The 26,251-nt window shown below is 40.6% G+C and overlaps 1 pseudogene; it reads right to left on the minus strand.

The window, feature by feature from the left end:
- Positions 1–562: 562 nt before the first annotated feature.
- Positions 563–26,251, minus strand: part of LOC122804007 — a 455,667-nt pseudogene continuing 429,978 nt past the window's right edge.

The following is a 26,251-nucleotide window of genomic DNA, read 5'->3' on the forward strand; positions in this document are numbered from 1 at the left end:
GGCCTGTATACCGGCATAAGGGCCAATCAAAACATCGCAAAATAGAGATACTTCTGTGTAATGCGGAACTGCTATGCTTCATATTAAACAGAAGTAGCTCTGTGTTTATTTATTTTTGATTGGCCCGGGCCAATCAAATAAAAAATAAATACAGAGTTACTTCTGTTTAATGCGGAACTCTGATGTTCCGCATTAAAGATGTGGAAGACCTCTTTTTTTTTTAGTCCCTACCTGGCCAGTTGGAAATCTGGCAACCCTGACTGTGTCCCAGTTATCTGGCACACACACTTGAATATCTGATTTTTTTTTTGCACACACAACCTTGGGAAAGGCTGATTCACCAGCCATGTCCCCTCTCTCCAGACTAAAGAGTAGCTTCCACCAGCCAAATACTTGAAGACTCTTGCAAGGGGTAACCAATTGTACTGTGTCAAATAAATACTGATATGAATGGTAGTGTGTGCCCGAAGCAGTAAGGCTTTTCGGAATGGCCACAGTGACAGTGAAATAAGCACAGGTATTTTCAAAACATTAAAAATATTCACTAAAAGACCAGCCACAATGAAAATGTATAAAATTATTTAATAGTGGATAATAAATAGAAAACAGATACTTAATATTTATTTAGAATACACTGAGTTTTCAGTCACAGGAAACATAAAATAAATAACACAGCTGGATAGAATCTCACATGCAGAAAAATAAATAGTAAACTAATCTCAATGTACTTTTCCTAATTGAACTAAAGAGAAACTGTCGCTAGTTAACTCACTTAATATTGCAAGGCAAGATGTCCTGTTGAGATGCTCACTTTCACAAGGGAAGATGAGATAATACACACTGACTGAACTGTACAACAACTGAACTGTGATAACTGACATAAATCTTTTATAAATCGGATTCCAAAGAAAAACAAAATCAAACTGCTGCTGCCAAAGTTCCATCCCTCAGCTGGTTATAGAATTACATCACATCTAGTCACCTGACTCTGGCCCAGTTCACATTCAGAACTCTGAAAAGATTCTGCTGCAGCATTATTTTTTTAACATAAGCAACTTTTACAAATACATTTTCAATACATGCATCTGTACAAATTAATGTGACAGTCAAGTGACACAAGATTATTTACAAAACTTCAGCCAGTCATGCTGGCATATGCCACACATGCACTGTCTCACTTCTGATACAGCTGGCAATACCTCAAAACGTCACAGAGGTCATCAGCAAGGTCCTAGAAAATGTACCCAACAGGGCTGCCTATCCTCACGTCAAAAAGGGCATCCAGAATGCCTGCCTGAGCTTATCCTTAAAAGAGGGACAGAAAAAACATATCCTCTGTTGTATATACCAGAGCCTGTTACAAACACTTCTACTGAAAAACACTTGGCAGAATTGGACAGGAAAACAAAAAAAACATATATATGGTTACAGTACACACACTCCCGTTTCCAAAGCCCTGCTTTACAACACAGGTCCAGTTATGGCACTGACAGTAACAGAAGTAAAATATTTTCTACAACATTGTTGAGTGCTTAAATACTTTCTTTTTTAAACAGGATGTATAGTTATTGTAGTGAATAGGCTGTTTACTGAGCTTTTTTCAAAACCTGGATCATCATTAAACCATTGATACAAAAGTACTCACTCAATGTATTCATTAAAATGCCACCACTGTCCTGGGATCGATTACTGAGGGACTCTGTTGCAGACGCTTTTTGCTGTGGGTGAGATGAAGTCAGAGGTGTAGAACGAGATTTTGGGCTCTCATCTTCAGAATCAACTGTCACTGCTTGAAGTGGATGAATTTCTGGACTCTGACGAACTGTCTGAGTTGCTCATTTCTTCTATGATGCTAGCTTCTGCCATCAGTTCTGGAAAATTTCACATACAATCTATTTTTACAATCATAACACTAATGGAATTAAAAAAGTAGGCTAATTATTATACTGTGAACTTATTTTTTAACTTTAGGAGGCATTTTCTAAACACAACATAAAACAATCGGTCAGGGAGGTCAGATAAGTTAAGCATATAAAGACAGGAGTCTTAAAATGAAACAAAAAAAGAAGTTATGTACCTACCATAACGTTCCATGTTAGTTGTCCTGCATCTCGCCTTCCTTCTTGCTGTTTGGGCTCGGAGCCGATCCTTGGCTCCAACTCGGCCTTCTTCTTTCTCATTCCAGAATGCCCAGCATCAGCTGCCCAGATCTCGTTTGTGATAGCGTACACTAGACATATATAGAGTAACCAGTTAACTAAACTGGTTTCCCAACATAGCTAACCAAGTAACAGTTATAATCTACCTGGCAACTGAAGTAAGAGAAGATACTCAGGCAGTGAAATGAAAAGGAACTTCTCTCACTCCTCTAGAAAGGGGGAAGGAGGGAGGGACGCAAGAAGGAAGGCGAGATAAAGGACAACTAACATGGAACGTTATGGTAGGTACATAACTTCTTTATGTTAAGTTGTCCCATCTCGCCTTCATTCTTGCAGTTTGGGACAGTGTCCCTAGCACCTAAAACCCTGGGTGGCTCATTGGAACAGACTCTTCAGAACCGTGGAACCAAAGGAAGCCCTGCTCCGTGAGACCATATCCACTTTATAGTGAGAGATAAAAGTATGAGGATTTGCCCAAGTGGCAGCTGCACAGATTGAGTCTATGGGCAATCTAGACTGAAAGGCTACAGAAGTTGCTAATGCCCTAGTAGAATGACCTTTTGGTTAAGATGGTAGAACTTTATTTCGTAAATGATAAATAAAGGCAATAGTATCAGACAACCATTTGGATAAGGTCACCTTTGAAACTGGAAGGCCTTGTCTATGGTGAGCATAGGAAAGAAATAACTGATCTGACTTTCTTATCTTTTTAGTTCTGTGAAGGCAAAAATGCAATTGCCTATGCACATCCAGTTGGTGAAGCCTGTATTCTGCCTTGTTGCTGTGATTGGGAAAGAAGACGGGGAGATCTATGGATTGATTTAAATTGTTTTCTAAGCAGACTTTAGGAATAAAAGATAGATTGGTTCTCATAGAAACTCTGTCTTTGTGAAACACCAGATAAGGAGGACGAACACAGAGTGCTTGGAGTTCTGAAAAACATCTAGCTGAGGTAATAGTAACCAGAAAAAGTGTTTTCCAAGAAAGAATTGTAAGGAACATGAAGCTGCTGTTTCAAAAGGAGGCAGAATCAAAGAAGTCTAAACTAAATTGAGATCCCAAGGAGGAGATGGATCCCTAACTGGGGGTCTAAGGAGAGATGTTCCTCTCATGAAGGCTTTGCAGAGCTTAAGAGACATTATGCTAGAATCAAAAATTCCAGTATGAAAATTAGATATGGCAGCCAGTTGTACCCTGATGGTAGCAGCAGCCACACCTGACTGAAATTCTAGAATTTCATAGACTGGGGCTGAAAAGGGATCTAAATTTCTAGATTCTGCCCAGTAACATAACCTCTTCCATTTACTAGCATAAGTCTTTCTAGTAGTTGACTTATGTGAGGAAAAAATAATATCATGGACTGATGGGGAGTGTTAGAAAAATATGTATTTGAACATATATAAAGTGCTAGTTTAAAAGCAAATAGTATGTAATGCATTTTATTCTATTTTACAATATGGCAGTAAGAATGATTTTACATGTAATTGCTTGAAGCTTTGGAGCTGCAGTGTGTTTGAACTCTGACCCTGGCAGTAGCCAGCTCAGCAAGCTTATGTTTTTCACTAATGATTATCTGCTGGGTCAGGAAAATGAATGTATAAAGCATTGAAAATCTTTCTTCCTTCCTCTGAGATGGTCGGCCTTGCGAATATTATCAGAGATAAAGCACAGCTGCTAAAAGTAATGTTGCAAGGAGAACAAAGAAGTGTATTACAAGACTGAACTGACTATTCTATTCGAGCAGGACTGAAACCTTGAAAGAATAACATTTACAGAAAGACATTATAACTGACCAGGTGCTTTGCAAGGCTGTATTATTCTCATGGGAAAACTTTTAAAAAGTATAACATCAGCTTTTTCTTATGAATAGAATATTGTAGACCATAGTGATGTAGGTGCCCTGTGACTGACCACGTCAGTGAAGTGGGCACAGCTTGAATGTATGATTATAAAACATGGAACATTTCCTGTATCATGCCAGACAAAATTCTATTCTTGTATTGTGTGGTATTTTGCCTCCTGGTGTACACTAGTAAAGTTTTTTGCATCTGAGCCTCCTGTGTTGTAATCGTTTATTTTTATTTAACAGTTTGGTCCTCCATTTGACCGGAAGCCCTCGACAGCTACAGATCAGAGTGTACCGGTGGTCGAATACTGCGCAGGAGAAGCTACCGAAACGGTTCTTCTTGAAACACAAAGACCTCCGACTGAACTGTCGTTTTGAGAGGCTGGCCACTTTTCTGATCTGCGGCCGAAGAGCGGTCTCGAACTAGCTGACCCAGGAGGCTCAGGTAGGAAGATATTTGCCTTTTTTCTGTTTTAGATCAGGGACTAGGTTACAGTAAATGTTATTGTCTTAGATTTGTTATACAGATCAGGGACAAAAGGAAATTACTGTATATTTTGTCAGAGATCAGGGAAACAGAATAAGGTAGGCAGTTATTCTAGATAAACTGTAAAAGGAACTAAGATACCACGTGGTAAAAAGGGTTACGTAACATTTTTCTTTTGAAATGGGAAATCAGTGCACTAAAAAATCACGAGATCCGCCCCTAACTGATGACGCAAAATATATGCAATTACAACGAGCAGATAATGTAAGGTATTATACAAAATGGGTTAATAAATATGAATCTGACGGTAAATTAAATAAAATTTCGTTAGTTAAACTTTTAAAACAGCTCAAATCTGACGCAGAAGGTCAGGCAAAGAAACAAAGACAATTAGGCATTCCTCAGGCACATAGGTGGATTGAGGAAGTGAACCGAAGGGAACAGAAAATTAAAAATGCGAAAACATTATTTTTAGTCAAAGAGGATAATAATACAGTAATAGCGTCTGCCCCTCCCCCTCCGCCCCCTCCAATGCCTTTTTCAGGATATGAAGCAGGAGGACAGGCTAGTCCACCTCCACGTTATCCTGAAGTTGCAGGAGCATTACAACCATTTGTTAGAGAACCTACTGAAACTAGATCCCGGACACGTAAAACATTTAGGGACACAGATTTATATCAAATAGGGAGGGACTCACTAGAAGAGAGTGAAGAAATCTGTCCACTAATCGAGGTACCAAATCCTCAGGCAGGGCAGGAAGGGCAGGACCCAACTCTCTTAGTATATAGACCATGGACACCGGAAGACATTCGGAAAGCAACAGAGGGAATCCCTCATCCGAAAATTAATTACAAAAAGTTTATACAAGATTTACAAGGTATGAGACTAAGTTACCACTTGAATGGGGAAGAAGTAGAAAGGGTAGTTAGACAGATTGTGGGTCCAGACTGGCACATGATTTGTGGCACCTGGAATTCTCGTAACGCAGAGCTTAAACCACTCTCACATAGTGACGCAGAATTAGACACCAGAGTGAAAGGTCTTACAGACCGAATCTCTGAAAAATGGAAACCTAGAGCAGATTGGACTTGCATTAACCAATGCATACAACAAGATAATGAAACTGTAGATGGGTACTATGGTAGATTATTGGAATGTTTCAATAACCATAGTGGTATGACTATTCCTGAAAATCAGACAAATGATAGCTCATATGAACAGCAACTGAAAAATGCATTTTTGAAAGGTTGCATTGCACCCATCAGTAGCTTTATTACAAAGCATATGATAGATCACCGAACAAGCAGGCTACAGGCCTTGCTTCAGTATGCTAGACATGCTGAAAGACAATTTAATAGTAAAAAGAAAAAGAAGACACAGGTCTTCACAGCTGAAGACGGAGCAGAGGTCTTTGTAGTACAATCAAATAAAAAGGGTAAGAAAAATGCCCAGGGTAATAAACAGTCTGACAAAAGGTCAGAGGATTTTGAAGAGAGAAAAAAGAAAGGTGAGTGCTTTAAGTGCGGTAAGAAAGGACATTTAGCAAGGGATTGCAGGCTAAATAAAAAGGGGACTACAGAAGATAAAGGTGATGAGGACTGACTATATGATAGTGACGACAATCAAAAATCATCAGGAAAGACTAACAAACAAGGGACAAATGTAGATGTGGTGGTAGGAACAGAGGAAGTGCAAGCAGATATAGAGGATGAAGAAAAAGAAATTTTAGATTTAGCATTACTGAGCTTGGAGCTCTATTTAGCAGATACAAAACCGGAAGTTACACTTCTGGTGGAAGGAAGGGAAGTGAAATTCTTGTGTGACTCAGGAGCGTCACAAACTTTGATACATCCTTCAAAGTTACCAGAACACTCTGAATCACCTGACTATATATTAGTGAAAGCAGCAAATGGACAGCTATATAGGGAGCCACTCTCCCATGATATAGCAATAACTGACCCTGTTTCAGGTATGACTCAGAAAAGTAAAATTGTAGTTTCTGCAAAATGTCCAGTAAACTTACTGGGAAGAGATCTTATGCAGATATTTGGCATAGCAGTAGTTCCTACTATGCAGGGTATGGAAGCACAAAGACAAATGGATACTTTTGTAGTGCGATCGGAGGGTGAAACTTTTTACTGGTACAGCCAGGATCTAGTTACGACTGGTCCAGGGGCAGTAACCGAGGAACTGATGAATGTAGCCATCAGTAAGGTCCCCTCCCTTGACACTGACCAACAGCATTTGTTACATTGTACTCTATACTACTGTAGTATGCCAGGACCAGATAAGGAGTATGAGCAGGAATTGTTCAAAAATCCTGCTAACAGATTAGTGTTACGAACCTTATATTGGGATACTGAGGGAAACAGTGTAGTAAGCTGTTCACTACCTCAGGAATTCATGAAACTGTACAAATCTAATAGACTGCCACATGTCAGCTTGACAAAGAGCAAAGATGTGAGATGGGCAGATTTAGGAGAAAAAGTAACAAAATGGGAAAAACAAACTGATTTAGAATTATCAGAACAGGGAGTACAAAAACAGAAATTGAATTGGCTAACACAGACACGTCCAGCTGTACACTTACAAACCAGTGAGGACAGCTGATTAGCATTCTTGTTAGAAGAAGAAGAAAAAGCCCTGTATAATATACCAAACATTCTTTGGTCGACAGGTAAATCAGATGTAGGACTTATTCGAACAGCAGGACCAGTAACCATTACACCAAAATCGGCATTTAGACCACAAAAAAGACAATACCCCTTGAGGAAAGATGCAGAGCAGGGAATCAAACCTATAATAGCAGCATTACTCAAGGAAGGAGTACTGGTAGAATCTCTAGATTCACCATGTAATACCCCTCTATTTCCTGTTAAAAAAGCAAACGGGGAATGGCGGATGGTACAGGATTTACAAGCCGTAAACAATGCAATAATACCCAGAGCACCTACGGTGCCAGACCCACACACTTTGTTGAACGATTTGAAGCCACAACAAAAATATTTTACTGTGGTAGATATAAGCAATGCTTTCTTTTCAATACCTATACATCCTGATAGCCAGTATTGGTTTGCATTTACATTTCAAGGTAAAAGATATACCTATACTCGGCTACCGCAGAGATATTGTGAAAGTCCAACGATATTTGCACAAGAAATGGCTAGCAACCTGGCAGGGTTTACTCCACCAGGAGGTAGTCAGATTCTACTTTATGTAGATGACATCTTGCTAGCAGCCCCGACCCAACAGCAATGCAGGGAAGATACAATAGCATTATTGAAATTCTTAGCAGCACAAGGACACAAAGTAAACAAAAGTAAGTTACAACTTTGGAGAAAACAGGTTAGATACCTAGGATATGTGATTTCCAAAGAAGGTAGAATACTAGACGAAGACAGAAAAACAGCAATCTTACAGGCACCTAAACCAAAAACCAAGAAGGAAATGATGTCCTTCTTGGGAACGACTAATTTTTGTCGAAGTTGGATATCAAACTATGCTTTAGAATCTGCTCCATTGGCTGATTTAATATATAAAACACCAATGGCAGCACAAGATATATTACAATGGACACCTGAAGCAGAAACAGCTTTCTGCAGACTAAAACAATTGATAGCTTCATCATTAGTTTTAGGACTTCCAAATTACCACAAAAGATTTTTCCAAACCGTAGATTGTAAACAGGGATACATGACGTCAGTTCTGACGCAACAGCATGGAAGTAAGCAACGCCCCATAGCTTACTACTCATCGCAGTTAGATCCAGTGGCATGATCATTGCCACACTGTGTGCAAGCAGTAGTCGCAGCTGCAATGGCAGTACAGGCTTCGGCCTCAGTGGTGTTATTCCACCCTCTCACATTGAGAGTGCCTCATGCAGTCGCGATAATTTTACTGCAAGAAAAAATAGCATATCTATCTCCTGCTAGACATCTTTCTTGTATGACCATACTGCTGAGCCAACCTCATATGGTAATTGAACGTTGTACAACACTAAATCCATCAACGTTACTTCCAACTCCTGTGGATGGCACACCACACAGTTGCCTGCAGGAAATTGTGCAAATAACTTTGCCCAGACAAGACCTCACTGATATGCCCTTGGATGATGCCGAGGTGACATTTTATGTGGACGGTTCATGCAGGAAGGGTTCTACAGGGAAAAATCTAGTAGGGTATGCAATAGTCACAGATACAGAGATTTTAGAAGCCCAACCCTTACAGCATAACCTGTCTGCTCAAGCAGCAGAATTGATAGCCTTAACACGGGCTTGCACTCTAGCGAAAGACAAATGTGTGAACATATATACTGACAGTCAGTATGCTTTCTCTACAGTGCATGTTTTTGCGCAGCAATGGAAAAATAGGGGAATGATAACATCTACTGGCAAACCGATTAATCATGCGCAACTTATTTTGAATTTATTAGATTCTATTCAGTTACCAACCAAAGTAGCTATTTGCAAATGTGTAGCTCATACAAAACAACAGGATAAGATTTCAAAAGGTAATGCACGAGCTGATGCAGCTGCAAAGCAAGCAGCCTCAGACTCAGAAACTTTACTTTTGAATGAGGAATTACAACCCTCTGAGATTTTAGATCTAGAAATGTTGAAAACAATGCAGACATTAACTACAAAAGCTGAGAAACAGAAATGGGAGAGACGAGGTACAATCCTCGAAAATGGACTGTACATCTCCAAGGAGAGAAAGCCAATATTGCCGTCTAATTTATTTAGATATGCAGCTTTGTTGAGCCATGGGCAGAGCCATGTCTCAACAGGGGGGATGGTACAGTTAGTAAATCGAATATTCCAAACTTATGGATTCATGAACTTTACACAAACATTTTGTGCAGCATGTCATATTTGTAACAAACATCATGCACAAGGAGCATTCAAACCCAAGCAAGGGAGTTTTCCTACATCACCATACACGTTCCATACTATCTATATGGACTTCATAGAACTGAGCAAATGTGAAGGGAAAAAATACTGTTTAGTGATTATAGACATGTTTTCCAAATGGGTAGAAGCTTTTCCTACTAAAAATCCAGATGCAGCAACAGTAGCAAAAGCTCTAATAAAAGAAATAATTCCTAGATTTGGCATACCGGAAAGAATCTATAGTGACAATGGGACACACTTTGTTAATCAGACAATTCAACAACTTGGGAAATTCTTTGGGATCTCCTTGAAGAATCATTGTGCTTACCACCCACAGTCTGCAGGACTGGTGGAAAGGTACAATGGAATTTTGAAAAGCAAGTTAAGAAAGTTAATAAATGAAACACAGAAGAATTGGATTTGCTGTTTGCCTTTGGCACTGCTGAGCATGAGAACAGTTCCAAATGTAAAGGGCTTGACCCCCTTTGAAGTAATATTTGGAAGGGCATATTATGTGCCACAGTGGAAAGCTCTCATGCCCGCAGAACTAGAGGCTGACAGCTCATTAGCTAATTATATGAGAAAGCTGTTAACAAATAAAACTGTTTTGCAGTTGAACTCTTTTTCAGATAAGGAGCAGACCAGACCACTAGAAGTGGTGCTGACCCCCGGGTCCTGGGTGTGGCTGAAGGTCATAAAGAAGAAAAACTGGACAAGCCCGAAGTGGGAAGGTCCATACCAGGTACTGTTGGCGACGCCTACTGCGGTCAAAGTTGCTGAGAGGTCGTCCTGGGTCCACCTGACGCACTGTAAACTGGTAAAGAATTTTCAGCTTGATAAACATTTTGATACTGATACACAACAAAGGCAGGATGGCCAAGGGCAAAATGAGTAAAAATACAAATCAACCCCGAGGATATTGTTTAACCATCTTGCTAACTATACCTTTACTGACTATGATTGTGGTGACTTTTCTTTTGTTGTGGTTCTTCCTGCATATAACCGTACAAATGAAAGTGGAGAAACGTGATGAACTGTCTATAGACTGGCATCCAAACTTTAACACATACCTAGCTATGAAGCGTGTATATGTAGAGACTATGAACATCTCAAACTGCTGGGTTTGTACTGCTATACCAACAGCATATGGAGGACTGTTGATGTCCGCTGTCCCCTTGGGGATAAATGAGACTTGGGAAAATTTACTTTTTGATACAGGTTCTGTGAGATCACAGGACAAGATTGCATTGTATTTGCCTATTACACAGAGAGGAATTGTTTGTTTCTATAAAAATGATACACTCCAAGTGGGTTGGAGTAACTGTAACATAACTATCTTATAAATGCTATATTAAGACTAAAGCTTAAAACTACTAGCTGTAGCACAAATTATGATTCATATTTGAGCTTAATGAAAACAACAATAAGAGATGTGCAGAAAAATCCTGAGTTGCATAAACAATTGTCTGTTATAGACAAGAAAATGTCTCATTCAGAGTTAACCCGCATCAGTACTAAAGTAGAAAACTGTTATTTTGTTTGTGGGAAAAAAGCATACAAATGGCTACCTGAGAATTGGTCTGGCAGTTGTTTTTTGGGTTATCTGGTTCCAGCTATAAGGCATACTGCAGAATTACCTCTAGGTAAGATACGAAATATAAGAGATGTAGCCCGAAAACCTGAGAATTCAGTTGGAAAACCTGTAAATCCGTAAAAGATAAAGGAAAATTGACTCATATGGACTTGAGTGACAGCGTTATATCCTGGGCTGGAATATTCCCAGCCTATGGAGCAGTCAAATCGATCTGGGAGCTGAGAAAATTGTCAAAGCTTCTCGAAGTAATGAGTAATGCAACTTTTTCCGCTCTCGAACTTGTGACTGATGAACTGAATGCAATAAGAACTGTTGTGCTACAAAATCGAATGGCTCTTGACTTCACCCTAGCGGTGAGAGGTGGTACGTGCGCACTTATCAAAGAAGAATGCTGTGCGTTTATATCAGACAATCGGCATGAGATCAATGATCATCTAGAGGTAATATAGCAGGTATCGGCCATGACTGAACCAGGCCCAAACCCACTGACGAACTTTTTCCAGAGTCTATCTGGTGGGTGGGGTTCAATCCTAATGAATATTTTGATTGCTATTTGTGTTGGTTTGCTCTTATTAGGAGCATGTGTATGTTGTGGGATTCCCTGTATGAAAAGATTAGTCAGAGAATTTGTTGATATATCTGTAACTGAAACTTTGTACCAAGACATTGAAATGGAGCTATTGGTTCCAAATGAAATCCTTTCCGAAATATAAACCAAATGACCTGCCTAGTTGAAAGTCCTTAAAGGAGAAGGCTAGGGAACGATATGATATTGTTTATGTTTCTGAATAGAATAAAAAGTATTAAAAGGAGGGAAAATGTTAGAAAAATATGTATTTGAACATATATAAAGTGCTAGTTTAAAAGCAAATAGTATGTACTGCATTTTATTCTATTTTACAATATGGCAGTAAGAATGATTTTACATGAAATTGCTTGAAGCTTTGGAGCTGCAGTGTGTTTGAACTCTGACCCTGGCAGTAGCCAGCTCAGCAAGCTTATGTTTTTCACTAATGATTATCTGCTGGGTCAGGAAAATGAATGTATAAAGCATTGAAAATCTTTCTTCCTTCCTCTGAGATGGTCGGCCTTGCGAATATTATCAGAGATAAAGCACAGCTGCTAAAAGTAATGTTGCAAGGAGAACAAAGAAGTGTATTACAAGACTGAACTGACTATTGTATTCGAGCAGGACTGAAACCTTGAAAGAATAACATTTACAGAAAGACATTATAACTGACCAGGTGCTTTGCAAGGCTGTATTATTCTCATGGGAAAACTTTTAAAAAGTATAACATCAGCTTTTTCTTATGAATAGAATATTGTAGATCATAGTGATGTAGGTGCCCTGTGACTGACCATGTCAGTGAAGTGGGCACAGCTTGAATGTATGATTATAAAACATGGAACATTTCCTGTATCATGCCAGACAAAATTCTATACTTGTATTGTGTGGTATTTTGCCTCCTGGTGTACACTAGTAAAGTTTTTTGCATCTGAGCCTCCTGTGTTGTAATCGTTTATTTTTATTTAACAGGGAGATACTGGGGAGCCTGGTTAAGGTTGGAAATGGAGTAACCAAGCTGTGAGCTGGAGAGTCTGAAGGGATTGGTGCAACCCGCCCGATTGATGAATCAGAAGATCCGGCACCGGGTCCAGAATCCAAGGCTGATCTAGAAGGTGGAGGTGCAGAAATGAGAACCATATCTGTCGAGGCCAATAGGGGGCAATGAGGATCATTTTCCAACTCAACAATTTTTCTTTCTGTATGAGTCTTGGTATTAGGGGAAAAGGAGGAAAAGCATAAAGGAGTGCCTGAGGCCAATCATGGACAAGAGCATCTCTGGGTATTTGACCTGGAGGAGGAATTAGGGAGAAGTAGCTGCTGCATTTGTTGTTGAGGGAAGTGGCAAATAGATTGCAGCGAGGCTGTCCCCATTTGCAGAAAATGAGATCCGCAACTTCCTGATTCAGAGACCACTCGTGAGGCATGAGAATATTTCTGCTGAGCCTGTCTGCTATTGCGTTGGATTTCCCAGGGATGTGCATTGCCATCAGAAAACGTTGGGAGGAAATTGCCCATTGCCACAGTCAGAGGGCTTCTCGACACAAGGGGTAAGACCTGGTCCCGCCCTGTTTGTTGATGTACCACACCACTGACATGTTGTCTGTTTGGATTGCAATGGTCCTGGAAGGAAGAGAGTCTTGAAGAGCTTGCAATGCTAGGAGCACTGCTCTCATTTCCGGGACATTGATATGCAGATGGTACTTGTGAGGCTGCTGTGTGCCTTCGACTGTCCTGCCTAGATAATTCCCCCGCACCCTAACAGGGAGGCATCCATGGTCACTGTGGCTACCAGAGGGGGTAGTATGAAAGGTCTGCCCTGAGTCACCAGTGGGGAGACCATCTACCAAGAGTGGTGCCTTTTGCACACTTCCGTAATCAGGATCATGTGAGACATGGGAAGATCCTGGAAAGACCATTGCATGAAAAGAAGCCACTGAAGATTCTCACGTGGTAGCGCGCTAATGGTACCAGAAGAATGGCAGCTGCCATGGAGCCTAGAACTTAGAGGACATGCCTGACTTCAATCCTTCTGTTGTGCATTAAAAGAGACACTTGTCGACGAATAGTGGAAACTCTTTCCTGAGGTAATCTTGCAAACATTTCTTTTGTGTTTAATTCTGCTCCTATGAATTTGACAGATTGACAAGGCAACAAGGGAGATTTTTCAAAATTTACTGTGATGCCTAGTTGAGTGCATGTTGTGATTGTATAATCCCATACCTCTAAGAGTTGATGCCTGGTGGTAGCAGTCAGGAGCCAGTCATCTAGATAGGGAAACACCCAGAATCCTTGATGTCTCAGGTGAGTCGTGACTACTGCCATACACTTGGTGAATACCCTGGGGGCTGAGGTGAGACCAAAGGGCAGAGCTCTGAACTGGTAATGACTGGCCCCTACCCGGAAGTGAAGAAATCTCCTGGAGTGCCTGTCCATCATGATATGGTAGTCCGTATCCTGAAGATCTATCAAGAACATCCAATTGTCCTGACCCAGAAAAGGGAGAATGGACTGCAGTGTCACCATCCGGAACTTTTCTTTTTGTACAGATTTGGTCAATCTGCTGAGATCCAGTATTGGTCTCCAGTCCCCTGTCTTTTTTGGTACTAAAAAGAATCTTGAGTAAGTTCCGGATCCTAGTTGGTCTACGGGGACTTCTTGAATGACTCTTTTTTCTAGTAGTCTTGAGACTTCTATGACTGCTTGATCCCTTAGATTGGGTGGGACATCTGGGATGGACTTTTTTGACTCTAGAGGGGATTGATGGAAGGGAATTTTGTAACCTCCGGATATAATCTGTCTCTTGTTAAATTTTGCCAGGCTTTTGGGTACAGTGAAAGTCTTCCCCTGACTGCCTCCAGAGGTGAGCAGCCGGGCAACTCCTCAGGGATGCTGAAAAGGCTTGGCAGAGAAAGATTCTCTGTTACCCTGATTTTGCGGTCCCCCCCCTCTGCCACGAAGGTGGCATCTGCCATTGTTGTTGTTTCCTCCTCTGCCCCTGGGGGAAAATTCACCACGTGTGTCAGGCAAGGATCCCTGGTATTTTCGAAACCACATCATTCCACTCTTCTGACCCTTGGGATAAGGTCTGGAAGGAGTGGAAAAATGGACTCCCACAGCAGAGAGAGAGTCTTGCCTTCATGTTCACACCTGGTAAGCGTGTCTTTCACCTGAGGCCCAAAGAGAGAAGAGCCATCAAATGGAGTATTGGTGAATGACACCTGAAAAGGTTCTGCAAATTGACACAGCTGCATCCAGGCATGTCTCCTAAGAGCTACACCTGTCCCTGCAGCTCTGCTTGCTCCATCGGCTGCATAGGAAATTAGCCTCATGGAGGAGTTGACTATGGAATTAAGAGTCGCAAGCTGGGAAGCCATTTTGTTTGGTGCTCCCTCAGCTGTAGGATCTTGTAAGGTATCTCCAAGCTCTTTCAGGAGATCCCTTTGAAGACATGTGAAATGAGTAAGGTAGTTCAAGGATCTCATTGAGAAGGTCGCTGAAGTAAACATTCACTTACCATATCTGTCCATCGTCCGAGACTTTTTGCTGGGTGGATGGACAGAGGAAGAAGTTTCGGCTAACTCTTTCTTGGTGGTTGCTGCTACCACCATGGCATCAATGGGCACACCTTTAGATAGAAATTGTTTGTCCTGTGGGGCTGTAATAAATTTATTTGGTCTCCTGGGAATCGGTTCCACGGAATCTGGAGATGACCAAGCCTTTCGAGCCACTACAGCTATGAGTGGATCTAAAGGAGGAGACACCCAGGAAGTGGAAGGTCGGGAGCCAAATGCATCCAGGTATACAGACTCATCCTCGGTAGGGGCTAGGGAAGTCCAGCCACCCCTCTGTCTAAGCATTTCAAGGATGTCGGAAAAGGAAACATCTTCAGAGGGGGACTTTGGGGACCCTTCCGATTCATCCGGGTCTGTATCTGAAGTGACAGACTCAGGAGAGTCTATGTGCTTCCTCTTGCACTTTTTCTTCTGAGCAGGCTCCTCCAAGTGATCAGGGGAGGATTCGGATGAAGAGGGACCACCCAATGAGGTGTCCTGGGGCATAGGTTCCCTACGCTTAGGGGCCGGAGGAGAAGCAGAGGTTGGCACAGGCACCACGGGGGATAGAGACAATGGGGCTGGTAGCAGGGCTGTTTTGGGGGACAGCACACTCCGCATGACCTCAAAGGCATCCCTACCCTGAAGCAAAGAAGGCTCCAGCTCCGAAGAGATAGGAGTCCTTCTCCGCGTTGAGGGCGATGGCTCCGAGGCTGATGTGGGAGTCGAGCTCACCTGTGCCAAAGCTCTGAGAGGGAGAACGGGGTCGGACAAGGGTCTGATGCCACTTCCCCCCTTGGAGCCGATGAGAGAGCTACGGCGCCCAGATCCCTCGATGGAAAGAACAATCGAGGTAATCTGAGCCGACGTCGGAACCGAAGGGGAGATGATCGGCACCGTCGGTTCAACTACCAGCACATCTAAGGTCTCTGGCTCAGAGCTAAGTGTAATCGGAGGAGGAAAACAAATAGAGGCAGATGGAGCCAATATCTGTTGAGGTGGGCTGGACAGAAATTTTGCCAGGTCCTGTGACTTAATCAACCTGCTGACTACTCTCTCCACGTCCTGATCCAATAACCTAGAGGATCGAGAGGAGTGGGATGAAGAGCGATGACTACGTTCGCTACCTAATAAGGGTGACTGTGGCACTGATTGGATGGGCTCTAATGAAGGAGACCTGAGTCTCTTGTGGCTCCGAGATGGCTCAGATGAAACAGCTGGAGCCGACGGAGGAGTAGTCTTGTAGATGCCAGCCGGCACCGACAAACTTGGTTGGTCGATCAAGGCAGTCGGTTATGAAGATGGAGACGACGGCTTGACAGATTTTGGGGATTTCACTGGCTGAGAACCTTTAGCTGGAGAATCCTGAGTCTTTAATAACCCATGAAGGATTAACTTGTTTTTGCGCTCCTGCAGGACCCTTGAACTAAATGCATGACATATAGAGCAGGAGTCCTGCAGGTGCACAGCCCCCAAACAATATACACAGCTAGTGTGCCCATCTGTCAGAGACATTTTCTGACAGCATGAGTCACACTTTTTAAAGCCAGATGCTTTAGACATTGGGACAAAACAACAGAGCTAAAGAACCACAAACAACTAACAATAACTATTACAAAGACAGAGAAAGAGGTTTTTTTTTTTTTTTTTTTTTTTCTTCAGAAGGGAAGTTTATAGGAGAGCCTCTAACTTAAATGGCTGTCCTAACAGGGGAGGGAAGGGAGAACTCACTAATTTAAATGAGTTCAGGGTTAAAAAAGGAGCGACGGCCAACAAGCATCACACACACAAAAAAGCAATAAGGGGATACAATAAGTAAAGACTAAACAAATATAAAATTTTTAACAATAAAATTTAACAATACAACTGCCAAATAAGCAATAGGAAAAAAAATACTAAGCCTGAGCCAGTAACAAAGCAACCCCGCAGCTGAAGCGGCAAATGAGATCTGAGTAGCTGACACTGGGCATTCTGGGATAAGGGGTAGCCTCGAGCCAGTAAACAACACTTGAGCTATAGAAGAAGGCCGAGTCAGAGCCGAGGATCGGCTCTGAGCCCAAACAGCAAGAACGAAGGTGAGATGGGACAACTTAACATCTTAGGATTTAAAAGGTGCTCAAGTGGTTTCTGTCACACAGACGGTGAATTTGTGATGCACCTCCTTAAAGGAAAAGTGCAGGAATATGGAAGACCAGCAAATACAAGGCCACGTGTCCCAGTAAGCTTGTGTGCTATCTCTGAAAGATCAACCCTCCCACGTCTCACTGCTGTAGTTCCATTCGTCCCATCCATCCTCAACCTCTTTTCCCATTTTTGCACACTGGGTTGGGTTGTCACTTCAACAGTGTTAATTATGTTCCACTTTAGCTAAAATGTCAAACTTATTCTCTCAACAGAAGACCTTCAATGCCAGGTCTTTGGTGGGTTTCATGTCATTTAACAATCGCCATCTAGCAAAATACTGAAGATCCCATGTCTGCAGATGTCTGTCTCTTCTAAAGCATGCAATGACATAACATAACATGATGGCTACACAAGTACAAGCTTCCGCAGAGCCTATAAGCTTGGCCCTTGCCACAAGCAAACACTTTCCTGCAATCAAAAAGTAACAATGAATGTTTGACACTCATACCACTAACAAGGAATAGCTTTACACTTCCCAACTTAAACAGAATGTCAACAGCCAAGGCTGGTGGAAGACATATCCATCTGCAAGGGGAAGAGGGGGGTGTATCCCTGGCCATACCACTCAACTGTCCAGATTTTTACAGAATGTCCAGATTTTTGCCTCATATTTTTGGCCTGTTCCACATAAAATTTGAAGTCACTAGAGAATGACAAACATTTGAGTTTTAGACTTCATATCCTTCAGAAAATACATTCTACTACAAATCTGTTATTCTAACAACTTTCTAAGTTTATAAAAGCAATATTTAAAACATGTCCATATTTTTGGGCCTTTGTGTCCACATTATGTTAGGCATTGTCCAGATTTCTTGTGTTAAGAGGTTGAAAGGTATGTCCTTGACTCAAAGAGGGCCTTCTCATAGACCAGCTGAAGCAATGGCAGGCATCAGTTGGTAGGGTTGAATCTCAAACAGTAACTACCAGTTAGAAACAGTCAGGCTTAACACAAAAGCAAACAGCTCAGATGGCAGTGTCTAAGCACTGTTTTGCCAAATACGTCACAATTCAGAAAATAATTTGCAAAGATTTGCAGAAAAACACAAAAACTGGCCTAGGTACAGATGCCTGCAGTGCAGACATTCTTGAAGCAAGAATTAAAAGCAGCAACTCAGCTAGAACGAGTCACATTTGCCCACAGCTAGCAAATGGCTCACCATCTTAAAGCAGATGGTAATGCACTTGAAAAGTGTGTGACTGGAAACCTCAAGCCCTGTTCTCTTTGACACAAAGGAGAAACAGCTGGACCATCATCATAAGTTCGAAAATTGAGGTTTCTGCTTCTGCAAAGGTAACAGAAACCTGTACTCACTGGGTTAAAGACAATTCTGAAATCACTTTCAGGAAGAAGTATGGATTCATCCTGAAGTAACTACTGTAAGGGTCTGAAGCTTCAAGTCTACAAGTAAAAGTAATAGCTACCATAAAGTGAATTTTCTACGAAACTAAAATATCAGCAAGCTTGCAGGCTCAAATGAAAACCGGGGCAGCCTGTCTACAAAAAGGTTCAAATCTAGACAGAAAGGTTTCTTCAAATGATAACAGAAATGAAGCACTTTTTTCAGGAAATGATTGTTTAGCTGGTGCTGGACCATGATACACACAAATGACTCACACATTTACCCTTACCATGTAATAACTGAGGCTCAGAAGAGGTACATGGCTGACATCAACCAACATCGCCCACAAACTGTATGAATGGGTGGCATGGGGACTGCTCTGTCAAATTTAAGATTTGTTTCTATTTGAATGCTTTCCAAGAAACTGAATAAGATACCAGCACACTTGCATGCTCAAGTAAGAACTGGGGCAGCCTGTCAACTAAAAAGTTCAAATCTCCTAAACAAAAAGGGTACTTCTTTCAGAAACTATTTGTTCAGCTGGTTTTGGACCACAGTCTTGTCCTCCTTAATATCATGACATGCCAAAACTTGAGAATAATTTCAACTTGGAGCCACAGGTCTGCAAGAGTGTACTGCTGCCTAAAAACCTCAGTATTTCCAAATCACCAACTGTTAAACCCTTGAGGACGAGGTATACCAGGAGATAGGCTACAAGATGGAGTCAGTTGTCACTCCACCTCTGGAGACATCCCTCTCTATGATAAGCATAGTTCCCTGAATAGCCAAGTATTCAAGTACCTGAAACCACACCCTTATTGGTCATAAAGGGTTAATAAGAATGCATTTGTGTTTTTTTTCCCTGAACTTGGAAATGAGAAGCAAAATCAGTGTGATGATAATTAAGAACCTCTTGTGCCACAGGATGAAGAAAATGTGCACACCACTATTCTATTTTTCCCTCTCACCCTGCAACACTGAGCAGAAAATGAAGATCACTTCCCCCCAAGTGGGGAACCATTTGATTTCAAAGGTACTGCACTTATGGAAGACGCTGATAAGACACAGTCTCTGAATTCATGGCCCCAGGAAAGAACCAGAGAACAGCACACTGTTTTCCAGCTCTGATGTGAAAACCTGTAAACTGATTTCCTTGCCTATGATCTACTGCTATCTTAGCACTGCATCCCTGCACAGTGGGGATTACCTTTTGTCACCCCAAACCTGTTTACATACCACTTGATACAGAGGTTGTCTGACTGGATGAAGGAAACCCTCATGGGCAGGAGGACTGCTCTTAGCTAGAAATATCTTGTGTGTGCTAATCTTTTTCAGAGGGAATCTTACATCCTGCAACATGTGGGAGAGGATGTCAGCTTCCAGTTAACACTCATGTCATACACTGCCAGAGTTTGTGACAAGTTCAGCTGCAGAAAAGCAAAGCAACCAGAAGACGACTTGTGGAGACCTGGCAGCAAGCTTATGATACAAAAATAAGGTCCAAGAGTATATGAAGGCTCTGAAGCCATTTTATAATTCTTTACAACACCTATATCATTAGGCACGCAGATGGCACTGTAAAAATTGTGGCAGGCATTGAAACAGTTAACTGCTAGATTATGTTACTTAATGACACTCCTGCTAGCAAGCCAGACAGTTTCAGACAGGGGTGAAACACTATCAGTTATATAGACAGTCATTCAGATCTATAATGACACTAAAAAGGGGCACTTACCAGGGATAGTATATTTATTTTTTATTTTATTTTACTTTACATTTGTTAACAAAGAGAGCCCAACTGGATATTGGGTCATTTTCAGTGGTGGCCCAGGGAGAAAAGCTCCAGAAATACATACAAACTGAATAACTTTGACAATTATATACTTTTGAACAATAACTCATGCATACATATTCCAGATATGCCGGAATATATCATAAAAACTTACAATTATAATCTTTTATGCAAGAATCCATTCATTTTAATAGTACATCGTTGTGTAAGTTGTCATATAGTTCAGTAATACATTCCAATATAATCAATCTTCTGAAACAGCTGAAGTATCAGAGTTATGGTAATGATAGTTTCGACATGAAGCCAATGTTTTCAGTGATACATAGTAAATTGAGAAGGGGTTAGTTAGGGTTTGTACAGGTGCATAGCCAATGTATTTTTAGGTGTTTTTTAAGAGATGTTTTAAATGGAGTTAAAGAAGGGACTGTAGTGAGTTAATCTGGAAGTAAGTTACAGGTGTTGCCAATAGAGTTGGTAAACAGTGAGTCACCAGCTAAATTGTTGGATTTAACACTTTGAACTAGAATTCTATTGGAGGAGCAGAGTGCTTTTAGGTTACTGTATGGGCTGATAATATTTTTAAGTATGGATGTGATTTCTGGTTGGTACAGAACTTTGTGTGCAACTATTAATTGATTATACTGAATTTGGGAGGGTAGTTCTAGCCAGCCTAGTGTTTCCAGGCTAAGACAATGGTGTTGTCTATATGGTGAATCTGCAGCAAATCTGGCCATATTATAGCAGCTAGTGAGTTTATTTAGGTCAGATTTACCTAGATTTGTGAGAACAGGAGAGGCATATAGTAGGGTTGATAGTAAATGTGTTCGGGCAATCACAGTCCTAGCAGATGGGGTAAGGAATTGTTTAATCTTATATAAATAGCCAAGTTTCTTATTTACTGTCTTAAGAGTTCGGTCGATGTGAGGATCGAACTTAAGATTATTGTCGATTATTACACCTAATAGCTTAGTAATAGGTTCTGGGGAAATTATGGTGCCATTGTTGGATTTTATGTTAAATAATGGGAAAGGAACCTTACGAGTGGGGTGAAGAGTAACAGTCTTGTTTTATTTGGATTTAATAGGAGACTCTGGTCAGTGAGCCAGTTTCCTACCTTGTTAAAGGTGCTTTGGCATAAATTCTGTAAATCTGTCAGAGAGGTAGCAGAACAGATTAGGGTAGAGTCATCTGCGTACTGAATACAAGTTGCTTTTGGGATGACTGTATTCAAATCATTAATGAAGATGGAGAATAGGAGCGGGCCTAATATGGACCCCTGACGGAGTCCAAGAGTGATTTGTAATAGGGAGGATAAGTTTTCCTTCCATAATACAGCTTGTTGGCTGCCACTAAGACAGGACTGAAACCAGAGAATTGCTTGGTTATCTATGGAGAGTATTTTTTGTGTACTTAAGAGCAGCTGATGGTTTACCATGTCGAATGCCTTGGATAGGTCTCGGAAGAGGGCAGAGGAGAGCAGTTTTGACTTACTGTATGAGAGAATGAAAGGAGGGCTGAGGTTGTACTATGGTATGGTCTGAAACTGTGCCGGGAGGAGGCTAGAAGACTATTCAGATTGAGATAGGCTAGGAGTTGTTTATGGATACATTTTTCCATAGGGCGACAGGATAGCTGTAGGTCTATAATTTAAAAATGTTCAGTGGAACTACCCCTTTTATGAAGAGGAATAACATGGGAGATCCTCCATATGAAGGGGATATAAGCTTCAACAATAGTTCTATTGATTAGCATTGAAATGGGGTATGCTATTTCATCTGCGGCTTTTTGAAGATACTCTGCTGTGAGGAGGTCTGCCAATAGGGTGGTGTGTTTTAATTTCTTGATCAGTGACCTGATAAGTGATGTTGGTACAGGTTGAAGGTTGAAAGACAGATGTGTTTTGGGTGTGGGGTCGATAATTCTTGGGCTGTTGGGAGCTAGATTGAATAGTTTCTGTAAAGAAAGCAATGAAAGTGTTAGCAACATTTTCGGGAGGTTTTTGGAGGGTAGTCAAGGGGGTAGGGGTAGACGAATGTCCTGGGTGGAGAAGCTTATTTAAACTAGACCAACATTTTTGCAGATGATTTTGGTGTTTCTGTTGCAGGTGACAGTAATAGTTTTTTTTATGTAGCTTAATAGACTTCTTTGTATCATTCCTTAGTTGTTTATATATAAGTTGGGCCTTTGGGGATTTAGTGGTTCTCCACAAGGCCCATGCTTTATTCCTTCGTATGATTTTTTGTTTGGTATCTTTTGACAGCCACGGTGCTACTTTATTATTGGTTCTGATAGTACAAGTAGGAGCATGGTTGTCAAGGACAGCAAGAAACGTAGAGTTGAAGTAAGAAACTGCTTCATCTAGTGGGAGCTCGATATTAAGAGGGCATTTGAGTCTGCAAACCACACCTTGCAGTCATTAACACTCCAAAAGAGCTCTGGTGAAGGGATAATCAAACAGTTCAAATCCTACTGCAGTGAAAGAGATTTTATGGTCATTAAATTAAATGCTTCCTTTAAAAAATACCAATAGCAAACTATTATTAGTTGCATTAATTAATACCAGACATTATTAGAGGCTTGGGCCATATGGCACAAACCAAAAGCCGTTACCATGACAAAATCCTGGTTAAAAGACAATTCCTGAGTAAACCCCCTTTTCATATCCACCTACACTGTTTTCACCTGTAACAGACCAGGACTGTAGGGGAGGTTGTTAGTATGGTACAAAACCAGTTCAACATAAAACCATCTCTTGTAGCAACAAAATCCTAAATACAAGCAAATCTGCTCCTAACTGGGTTCTGATATAACTGCTTCTGGGTGGACACACCAAATTATTCTTGGTCACAGTATACATCTCACCACTATCCTCATTAGAAATATTGGAAGGTATCCTAATGTAAATCTTATGCGTGACAAAAAAGAAATTGATCATTTGTGAAGACCTAAAGCTTGACCAGAACTCTCAATTATAAAGCAAACCAAACCACTTATTACAAAGTTTTAACTTAGTTAAACAGGTCAGAGACAGAACTCATCCCAAAGCAGACATTAACAGCTTCTTATTAGGTGGAATAATAACTAACATCCCCAAAAAACTTTACAGCCTTTACATCCTTCCTAATGACTTCAGTGACCCCCCTCATATTCCATACTTACACACTGGTCATTCTTATTCACTACCACCCCTACTCAACAGATTATATCCTATTCGATACCCAGTCATTTTGATTACTAACTAATTCAAAATATACTTCAGCATGATTGGTTAACCCTTTATGGCATAAAAGGTCAAACCACCACATTAGCCACATTCTATATCATACTCACCTCCATACAAAACAAACTCATTTACTCTTCAAAGAGAATTGGGAGAGGCAACCGTGTACCCTGGATTACTTCCACTTTTAACAGCCCAATTTATACAATGCAAACAGGTATGCAATTAATTGAAATAGATATACATAACTGTAACAAATACCAAAAATGCAAACACACTGCTAGAACACTTTCCAATGAGGTTATAACAATATATTAGAGTAATTTACAGACACCTCAACTTTCAAACCCTAACCATGGTCATCCATAGTCTGTCTTTTCTCTAACAAAGTTTTCCCCAAAGCAAAGTATGTAACTACCTTTGAATCTGAATTAAGGACTTCATACGTAATAATCACAGCACTCACAACTAAGAATATTACTTTTACAATTCAAAATGAACCAATGTCTCCAACATCTCTACATGAATTCTTAAAATATCCCCATTCCACTTCAAATATATATCTCTTAAAAAACACTGAAAAACTCCTAAACCCACTACAATATTCATTCAATCCTCATTTTCATTATCTGCATCCTAACATTCTCATTTCTCTCCAAGCCAGTCACACATAACTTGTTTGTTCCTCTCCACAGATATTGTTCCACCAAGCTCTATTCACACTTTAATCATTATCTCATGCCAAAGTCCCACACAACCTTCATCAGCTACAGACTTTAGACTTATCACAAATCTGCCCATTAACAAAGCTCTTTGCAAAGTTAATTTATGAGCAAACTCTTAGTACATAAAAATATATTTTATTAACTTAAACAGCAGAGCTTCTGATAAAAATGCAACACCCTGCCATTCTTACTCTAACCTCTCAAATTTATGACACAGAAAAGGCTTCTTAAAATGCACCATCTTTTGGATCTGAAAAGGGCCTCGGAAATGGTAAATCATGACTTATCCAAAAAACTTTCCTGCTTCTGCTTTTTCACAAGATGTAACCACTTGATTGAAGAATTTCCTCTTTAACAGGACCTTTATAGTAGCAGTCAACAGCTATTTCTCACCAACTGCAATTTTAGGACTAAAGTTCCACAAGGGTCAGTGCAAAGACCAATCCTATTGTACTCTAAAGTATACCCAGGAACATGCCACATATGCTTGTGATATGGTAGCCACAGATGGTCACTGCCCATCTGCACAACTAAACTGACTACTGTAAAATGAATTCAAATTAATGTGGAATGACTGTTGCAGAATAAACTATTAATACTAATAAATCCACTGCTATTCTTAGTGGTGCTTCAAAAAGACTAATGATTCCTAAGGATTAGCACAAACTGTACACCATGAGGTAACTTTTCTGAATTCAAGGACAGCCTTACCACAGTGCATTTGCTGTCATTTCACTCAGAAAGGTTACACAAAGTGTACACATGGTGTACACTTTGTGGTAACCTTTATGAAACCCCCCCTAAATCTCTAATCCACCAGTTATCACAGATCCCACCAAGGCTATGCTCCCATTTATAAAAAGCAATGATATATGTGATTCTTATAGATGACACAAGCAGAACTGCTACCTTCAATGTCATGCAACAACTAAAGGTCACATGCATAATTTCCAGACTATTAAAATCAGAAACCAGATGGTACATGTTATCAATTTATGCCTATGAAGACTTGAATATGCACTAACTGTTATTTCTTCTCTCTCCAGGCAAAACACAGTGATGTTGCAAATTACAGAAAATAAAATTAAATTATGCATCAATCTATTAAACATTATAAACATCACTGCCCTGCTATTCATCAGACAAACTGATTTAATATCCGCAGAAGATTTTCCCATATACTAAAGACATTAACATAAGCTGCTACATGAACAATTCAGTCCCCCGCTTTTCAATGAATTTTACATTTTTTGAGCTATCACATACCTTGAGTGAGAAAACACTCACTAAAACCTTCTTTCACACTTAACTACATGTGAAAAAGCTTTTTACAAACTTAACTCTACTTCTTGGAACAACTTACCATTAGGAAACTACAACAGACAATCAAGTTAAAAAAAGGCAATCTATGCAAGAACAGAATACATGCACATATTTTAGAGTCACAGGTTAGCATAATAATGCCCTGGGATACGATCATAGCATCAGAACTAAGAGAACTACACAACATTGACCTCTCTCTCTTTCTTACACCTCATCATGATCGCCTCCCAGTACTCTTAACTGCTGCCCTCATTCTCACTTTAGTACTCTCATAGCATCACTACACCAGCAACTTAGACCCACTACTTACCCTTCTGTACTTCCTTCAGTGCAACCGGGCACAATTTGTACTTATTGCTAAATTGCTTTCTCACTTCAGCTGTTAATACTGTGCTGTTATTACAGCTTATGAACTGCAACTTTTGTATAGATGTCGGTGTATAGAATTTAAAAAAAAATCTATGTGGATTGTAATGTATGTAATTAAATTAAAATTGTGCAGTTTGTAATGTGTTTGCCATATGGCCTGGGAAGTGACAGAAAAAGGTCCTGTACCAGACCACCCTCCTGGTT

This window comes from Protopterus annectens, chromosome 6.part0 (assembly GCF_019279795.1).
Source record: "Protopterus annectens isolate FY-2018-M chromosome 6.part0, PAN1.0, whole genome shotgun sequence".
Classification (NCBI taxonomy): Eukaryota; Metazoa; Chordata; order Ceratodontiformes; family Protopteridae; genus Protopterus; species Protopterus annectens.